This window comes from Zophobas morio, unplaced genomic scaffold (genome assembly GCF_036711695.1).
Source record: "Zophobas morio isolate AGI-343-1 ecotype UQ-CSIRO unplaced genomic scaffold, CSIRO_AGI_Zmor_V1 ptg000002l, whole genome shotgun sequence".
NCBI classification, from domain to species: domain Eukaryota; kingdom Metazoa; phylum Arthropoda; class Insecta; order Coleoptera; family Tenebrionidae; genus Zophobas; species Zophobas morio.
The window spans coordinates 19,369,758-19,379,329 of record NW_026972107.1 but is presented as its reverse complement, the minus strand read 5'-3'; positions in this window follow the sequence as shown (position 1 = coordinate 19,379,329).

Sequence of the window (9,572 nt, the reverse complement as noted above, 5' to 3'; positions counted from 1 at the left end):
TTCGAATACTTTGGAAAAATTGCAGAGCAAGGTTATGGGTCGATAATTTTCGATTACATTTTTGTTTCCATTTTTGAAAACTGGACATATATTCGACTGTTTCCAAATGGACGGGTACTCACACTGTTTAATTGCTAGACTGAATATAGCACATAGGGGAGAAGCAAATACAGTTGCACAGTCGCTTAACATGAACGAGGGTATGCCGTCAGGACCAGCTGTTGTTTTGTTTTTCATTTTCCGTAGGGCATTAAATACTTCAGATTCATTAAACGATTTGATTAACAAAAGAGGACAATTTGAAGAAGACATAGTTACAGATGGATTAGAAAGAATAAAAGATTTTTGAAAAAAGTCAGCAAAAGAGTTGACAATGTCTTCCGGTCGACTTAGTAGTTCATTGTTATAGGTCATCAGTTTAGGTATACTATTGTCTTTTTTCTTACTATGAATAAAGCGCCAAAAGCTGCTAGGATCAGATTGAATGTTGTTTTCAATTTTTTGAATATAATTGGCAGAGGCATGTTGAATATCTGCTTTGACCTCAGTTCTTAGGATTTTAAAATTATCATAAGATTGCAAATCAGAATGTCGTTTGTAACGTGTCCATAATTTCCATTTTAGTTTTAGTTTAGAAATTATTTTAGCATCAAACCATGGAGGATATTGACGTTTTTTAAAGCGTTTAGTCTTAGGAACAGAAATGTCAAAGATCTCATATAATTTTGCATAGAACTGCAAGCACATGGTATTTACATCAGTATGTTTAGACATGAAAGACCAGTCAGTATTACAAAGCAAGTTGTACAAAAGTGAAAAATCAGCTTTACAAAAGTTAAAAGATTTTAATCCGGGATTATGCAAGGGCTTGTCATAGAACATTTTCGTTATAATTAAATTATTTAAATTAATTACTAAGCTCGGGTGATGGGAGTCTTCAGTTAATAAAATATCAACTGCTGCATTGACAGTGGTTTGTTTATTTGAAATAACCAAATCCAAAATTCTTCCACTATTATTACGTACAAAGTTATGCTGATTACAGTCAGTCAAGTCGAGAAAATTTAAAAGTGATTCTGTTTTAGCATCGCGTATCAAGGGGTTTGCTAGAAAACTAGAGTAAGAGGGTATATTGAAGTCACCAACAATAATGATTCTATCATGTAATAAAGTATATAGAGAGCATAAAAGTTCAAAGAACAAATCCATATCAGCTGCACTAACTCTGTTGGCCGGAGGGATATATGTATACTACAATAAAATAAACAATACTGTGACCTATAAAAATCTTGACCACAAGAATATCTATTACAAGTAAATCACTAAAATTTAAGTTATTTAAATCATATTTATACGAGGCAAAATTTGATTTAACCTCAAGAAGGACACCACCACCACGTTGACAATGAACATCTGAATATTTTCTGTCACTCCTATAGATTGTGTAATTATTATTAGAAATTTCTGAGTTATGGACAGAGTCGTTTAAAAAAGTTTCAGAAAAAGCAATTATGTCATAATGGCAGCTAGCCAATGCATTATATATTTCCGGGAGTTTGGTGTTTAAACCCCTAACATTTTGGTAGTAAGCAACTGGAGTAAGGGAATCATGCATTGAATTACAGGTGTTCATGTCACACGAGTAGCGGGGTATTGTTGGACTATCAGGGAGGAAAAGAGGACAAACATTTGATTGCTATATGGAAAGTCCAAACAAATCTTGTTTGACTTTTTGAATGACCATCTTGTACGAATGACATTTGTCATGATCCCAAGCTGCGTGATTAATATTAACGTCATGATTATTATTTTTGAGATTGAAGTTGTAACAATTGACACATTTAAAAGCTTCAACATCTGCCTGGCATTCCTTCAAATTATGACGATGAGCACACCGAGGACAAGAAGAAGAATTTTTACAAAATTTGTGTGAATGACCATAGCTGTTACAATTAAAACATCTGGAAACGTCAATAGCATCGTATATAGTGCAACCATTGAGACCAACAAGGCAGTGTCCCAATGTTAGTGCCCTTTTATATGTCAACAAATCCACTTCAAAAACAGCTTGAAAAATGGTATTATTTTTTTTAACCGGGCCATATTTTAACAAAGTACAAATTGATTTTTCGTCAAAGATTGATTCATTTTGTTTTCTCATATATAAGGTAATGTCTTCTTTTTTTATGTAGTCAGGAATACCTGTAATTCTAACTCTTGGGCCAATAGTCTTGACTTCACGAATATCATACTGGTCTGACAGGTTATTCATGGCGCTTTGTTTAAAGTTACTAGAACTGCCACACTGCAGGAGCACACCACCATCTTTTAGATTTTTCACTTTCCCAATATTGATGTCCGTAAGAGGATCAACATTTTTTAAAACGTCTGATTTAGTTTTAGCAATTGACTGATTTTTCTGATTTTCACCCTTTGGCTTAACTATAATAGTTTTCTGAGAGTTTTTTATCAAAGTTTGGGCATAAGATGATTTAGCGTGCATTTCATCAGCATCAGCTGACATTATCTGATCACAAGGTTTAGAGGCGGGTAAGCATTTTTTTAAAATGATTATTTCATTACGCAATTTTGAATTTTCAAGAGATAAATTATTAACTGATTTTTCTAACATCGAAATAGTGTCAGTTAATGGTTTCAATTGGTTTCCAATGATTGATTCGATCATTTTCAAAGAATGAGGAGACAAATTAAGTTCAGAAACTAAAGGAATGGATTGAGTATGAGAAGCAGCAGAGGCAGAGGCAGAAAGTGAACAAAAATCACACAACCAGGATGTTAATTTTCTTTCCATTTGAAGCTGATCGTAAGCATCATCATCAATGTTAACACATTCATTGTGAAAATTCGATTTACAAACATTACAGGACAAATAGTTCTGACTTCTAGTTACGGTGCTATTGCATTTACTGCATTTTATAGCCATTTTCGACACTCGCAAGTGCTGAAATCACACTGCGGCCAGTTTGGGGTCAAGTAGAAGATAAGCAAATTCTGCCAAAAAAGTCGACGATAAGAAAAACCAATAATAACGAACTCAATCAAAATGTGAAAGTCGGAAGGAAACATAGAACATGTTTCCTTCGACAAAAATTAACAAACCAATCTATTCGTCAGTATATATAATTATTTAGATTCAGGAGAGGCTCAAATCAATATGGAACAAACTCACCTAAATGATTCGAATGTACGGAGCGACAAAATGCACGTCTACACTCTGCTAGCACACGATTATAATGTGTGCTAGCAGAGCACGCATTATCAATATCATCCTCATTATTGTTCTTATTGGTACAGTGGACGTAAACATTTTGTGCGTTTATGCCTTCACACCAATTTAAATCCCATTATAATTCAATAGGCCCTCACAGCCGGATGTCTTACCGCTAACCTACCTGAAAAGAGCTTTTCTGGTAAAAGCACAGGATAGTACTGTCTCGGCCGTCCCTGACACGTGCCATGGTTTGCATTTGCTAAGTTTTATGAAGGATCCGCTGTAAAATACTTTAAACGTCAAAGCCATAAACGCACAATATGTTTACGTCCAGTGTACTATCGCCTTACAGATGAAAGCATTATTACTCATAAACTCATAAACAAAAAACAACGTTTTCGCGTTATTTTTGTGAGCAAATTTTATGAGAGAATTTTAAATAAACAAGGATTAAAATTTTGCTAACTGTAACTTTGCCGTTTAAAGTGCGAATTTAAAGTGGAACAGTAGTATAATAATTTTACAAATATCCCAACAATCATATTCCACCAATCTCATCTATTATTTATTCATATTACATCGTGATCAGTGTCTGCAATAATATCTTGTTATTAAAATATTACAATGTTAACATCTTAAAGAAATAAAATTTATCTTTAGATAAAAAAAAACGGCGAGTTGAAAGCTGTTAATTTACACACTTTTACACTTGTGCACTTGTATATTTGTTAACAGATCTTATAACGTTGTTCCAGTCATAAAAAATTGAATTATTCATAAGGTGTGGCTGCATTATTATAATAATTTACCGGTATAAATCGAAGATTATACGTATTAAAAAAAATTACCCGCTTTTTATATTACACCGAATACATAATAACAGTTGTTTTTATACCATAGAGGAACACGCCGCTATTACGATAACAATAACGTTAATTGCAGCCGCATAATAAAGCACGGTTTACACGTCGTGAAAAATGCGATTACGAAGTACAAGCAGTTGACGCAGTGACACCTGGTAAAAAACGCACCGCAGATAATCGATTTTGTTTCCTGTGTTACAAGTCACAAAGCGTGAGAACGGCTTTATTATGGATCGATCGCTCCTGCTTATACGCCGTCTACGTCCTACGTTAATTAACCGAACAGATTACTGTTATTATTCCAGATAAATATGATTTCACAAGTGCAGATCTGTCGTAAATCCGCTTTTGTTAGAAAATTCTGAAAAATCCAACGAATTTCCTAATAAAGATCGTATCGGCTGTCATACGGTTCTTTTAACAGATTTCAGCTGTCACGCGGAATTATTATTGGCCAATTTGCGTACATCGCGCACTAAATCAGTCTTATCGGTGAGTTTCGGCGAGAAATAAAGAAAAGTGGGTGATACAACCGTCAACGTGGGTGTGAGGATGATGATGACCGGTCGAGGTAGGCAGCGGCCGACAACGTATCGGAACAATCTTGACTGTCAATCGACAGTGGCCCACTGAGACCTGTCAGTAAATAAGATGACGATATGTCTAAATGAATGTGATGGAGGAAGGTAGAGATGCTATTGTGTTGGAGGCTAATAAATTCACTGCTTAAACACTAGCAGTGAAAAATTGTGGTCGATTAATACTGTGACATTTAGGTGTAACACACACGGGTGTATTATTTCTCGGGAAAAAAATAAATTTAATGCCATATTAAATAAAACTCAGCAGATACTATCTCAAATGCACTATAAACGTAAAAGCGTAATTACACCAGTTCTTGTTCGACGGACCAGTCCGGAAAGTCATAAATCCTGGGCACCTTTTTAGAACATTGACACTTTGATCAAGTAGTGACCAACATAATTAAAAAATAATGCAGGTTTGTCCAACTAGTGACAAATTTATGTACAATTTTGATATGTTTTGCAGACTCACAATTATTTTAAAAATATAAAATAATAGAATATTACAGAAAGTAGTCAAAATGGCAGTTTAAAATATATTTCATAGATTTACACTTTATCATATGCAAATTTGCTTAGTTATTTTTGTTTTGTGGAGGAAAGAAGATCTCATAACGGTTGTTAATAAAAATAAAGTTATATATTTATATTTAACAATAAACGAGAAGAGTTATAGATCGATCACGACTGGTTTGTCCACCATAAAACACCCATTTGCCAGACCCAGTCATAAACATGACCTGTTCATCACCAGTCTTTATGACAGACAATATTGAATAAGTTATATTATGATTCAATTTATGAAAGAATGATGTGTCGTAAATACTAGAGACAAATGGGCATTTGTTTTGTGGTTTAGATAATTGAACGTTTTATGTTGGAAAACAAACCATTCACGGTTGAATTATAAAATTGGAAAATTTTAGTTCTGCAACATTACATCTACTTAAAAAAAGTTTTCATTAACTAACTGACAAATTTAACTACGATACTTGTTTGCATAGCCATAAAATAAATTAAAATATACAGCTGCAGTTAAAAAAGACAAACACCAACTTAAAATATACTGACCGATCTTATGTTACAATTTTGATCAAAAAGGGCACAAGATTTAGCGTTATTGTTTCTATTTTGTTTGTGCCATTCTATAGAGTATCTGTATGGGACGAAATACATATTATAAAAAAACTAGAATTGAAAATTTTATTAAACAGGATTAGGTTTCTTTTTTACCCTGATGTAGGTATATTATGATTATATGTGTTTAATCTGTTTTGAATTGTGGTATTGTTTTGGGAATGGACTAAATCTGTATTAATTTTAATTATTCTTTGCAATAAAAACTTCTTTAGGCACAACGCTAATTCGGGTGAACTCGGAGAGCCCGAGAAAGGCTGCATCACTGCCCTCCTGTTCTTCGGTCGTCCTTCTCAGTCATCTGGTTTTAACATATCTATTGCGGAAAATGTGAAGCGGAAAATGTACAAATAATCACAATGGTTTCCATCTAATCTCACCAAACCAAAAAGAAAATTTTCGTAGTTATGCAACAGCAGGGTCGACACTGCTCAGTCGGGACTTAACATCAATTACCGATAATTTTACGTTTTTATTGCGGATTTCCCAAAAGAAAAATCGAAGCCTTTAACTAATTTTTTAAAAACCACATTGAGTCTAAATACGGTACAACAGAATATACTTAGAACTAGAATCGACGCAGTTTTTTTAGAGATTTAGACAGATTTCAATCAAAAGTATTTACCTAGTTTTTTGGTTACCACAAGCCAATTATTTCTTTTTTAGATTATGACGATTATGAAAATAACACGAAAGAAAATAATAATTTCATTTTATAATGTATGCTTTGTTCTTGATTCGTCCGAGTAATATCATCAACAATAATATTTTCGTATTATATTTCTTAAGGTTGTTACTATACTTCAGTGAAGAATAAATAGCGCCGGCTGAAACACTTTAAAAATAAATCGTACCATGGAGATTCATGGAGGGTAAGTAAAAATATAATAAGTCTCCATTTCACGTTATTTCGTAAGAGTTTTTACTAATTTTAGAAGAAATTAGACCAGATAAAGTTAAAATAACATAAAACATTTTAATGGTATATAATTTAGTGTTATATTTTATATACGGGGTGAGTCACTAAAGCGCTCGGTCTTCTTCCGGTTTTATAACTACCTAAAGTTTATTTTTAAAATTCAGTTGCGACGTTACCACATAAGCGAGTCTATCGGGAGACTGGCTGCTTTCAAATTTTCTCATTCGGTCATGATCCCTAGAATACGTCTGTCTGTCTGTTTGTCTGTCCGTCGTCTGTGTCAATTTAGACAACTAATCCCCGAAATTACCGAACCGTATTGAGTTTTTACCCGAAACGTTCAGATTTTTGAAAAAAAAAAAAACAAAATTGTATGACATTTTGCAATTTAATTTTGGATCTCCAAAACCGAATGTTTTGAAATCTTGCAGATGTTTTAAAATCATCATAAGAATGGTAAATTTTGAATGAAAATATGTTTGTTTACCCTCCCGAAAAAAACTGATGAAATCACCTCAAAATTTTGCCTAATAAATCCTACCCAAGATGGGCAAAATATGATGAGCTTTCCTTGTAGTTTATCACTGCATTAATATTTTTCAGATTTTCTTATGCAGGCGACTCAAAAAATTAATGAATGTGTGAATTTATTTTAGTGATCAAATTAGAAAAAGTTTACTCAATTTTCTCAAATTTACAAAGATATGGTTGTTTTGTTTTTGTAATAATTTGATAAAATTCCATTTGACAACAATGTTTGCCTTATATAAAGCGAAGGTACAAATCAGCAAAAACCGAGTACTGCAGTTAGAAATACTTGACGTATCAAAAATTGTCAAAGTTTTCAGAACCGTACGCTTAAAAGGTTCCCCGTTAATTTTAGGTCCCCTGGTGTTTTATTTTCGGATAAATTTAAAGGAATCTGGTGTTATGTTGCTGGATGAACTTGAAAAAATCTTTTGAGCTTTTCTAGTGTTTTATTTTTTACGAATCTGAAAAAGTCTTAAATGCCTTAGTGTTCGAGTACCCATGGTGTATTATTTTGGCAGCTCCTGGAGATTTTTTTGTAAATTATTTAAAGCAATTTTGGGGGGCTTTGGTGTTCTATTTTTGGAAAATTCTGACCTGACCTGTTTTTAAGTTAATTTTGGTACTCAGTTTTTTTTTTGCAAAATTTAAAACAATTATCAGGTTCTAGGTATTCCTGTTTGGAACGAATTTGAAAGTGCTTTGGAGCCTAATAATAATTTAATTAAATTTCTTAGAGGATACGTCATTTGCTAAGATCAATTTTATCTTAGCAAACACTAGCCCCACCCAACCGCCCTCTCTTTTCTTAGAGAGTATGTCATTTGTCAAAATCGGTATTATTTTAGCAGGTACTAGCCCCGCCCACCCGCGCTCTCATTTCTTAGAGGGTATGTCATCTGCCAAAATCAGTTTTATCGTAGCAAGTACTGATGACTAAGTTTTACAAAAAATGTTCATAATTTGGAAACATTACGAACTTACTTATATGCAGGAAGGCAGGAATTTTGAACATCTTCTCTAGTGTTTAGTTGGTTATGCTTTAATGGATTTTTCTTTTGTTGGTTTTGTTTTTGTTCATAATTTGTAAATAGGGGCAATTTTGAATCAAACATGTTAAAATATAACTCGTTTCTATGGAAATTTTGCAATTTAACACCCTTTCAATTTAACAAGTTTGATTCAGAATTGCCCCTATAGTCTTCTTATATGTTTTTTTGTTTTTTTTTTTTCAATGCAATATAACGGGTTGTTAACGATTAATGACTACTGGTTGTTATAGTTATTGTCCTAAAAAATTAAAAGTGGATTTCAGTCACTATCGTTACTAAAAAATCAGAAAGTAAGCCGGAGGTATTCACGCATTACACGCGTGCAGTGTTGCCAATTTTACTTTTATAAAATTACGGTTTTTTTTTTCGTAATCTACATCATAAAAGATGTTTTCATTATTTTTTTGGGACTTCCGACACCCATACATAACTTACTGAAGAGTTAATCCGCCATATTCCAGACACCCGGTATAAATATTCCTAAGAAATCGCAATAGGGTTATTTTTAACATGTATATTACAATATTTTGGAAAAGGATAAATAAAGATACGCGGTTCATTGTGGTATCAACGAAAATTTTAAATATCGATATTTCACTTGTTTCAGACCCACCCGGTATTTTCTTACTGTACCTTACTTTATTTTTTGTTTTTTATATATGGTGAAGTGCTACATCGGTGTTTCAAAAATGAACTGTGAGATCAATCAAAATATATAAACATATATAGGGTGTTTTATTTAAAGAAACGAAGTTGTGTGTTACGTTTTAAAAACACAACACTGTGTATAGTTAAAAATAATTCTAGAGTATAATCCTGAAAAACCCTACAGTTTTAGTCTGTGATTTTTTTTCGGTTTCTAAGAATTAATGAGAAATCGAGGAACGCGCGCTTTGTGACACACCTATACATTCTTTGATTATTTTGTATCAATAATATAAAATTGATTTTTGCAGAGAATTTAGTTCTTACCAATTTCAGGGTAGCAAGCGCCTTAACATTATTTGGCAATGTCTCGATACTTTCAATGAAACATATTTTTCTTTTCTTTCATCGTGAGAATACTGGATTAATTTTATTGTAATAGTTCTGTCATGATTTAAAGATAACCTGAAAACAAAATTGGACAAAACTCGGATCTTATACACACTAAAAAATAAATGGTTCCACGAATTATAATATCGGCAGTTCCTACAATATTTTGTGGTCATATATAGGACAATGATTATTTTAGTTACAAACATCATGAATTTATTG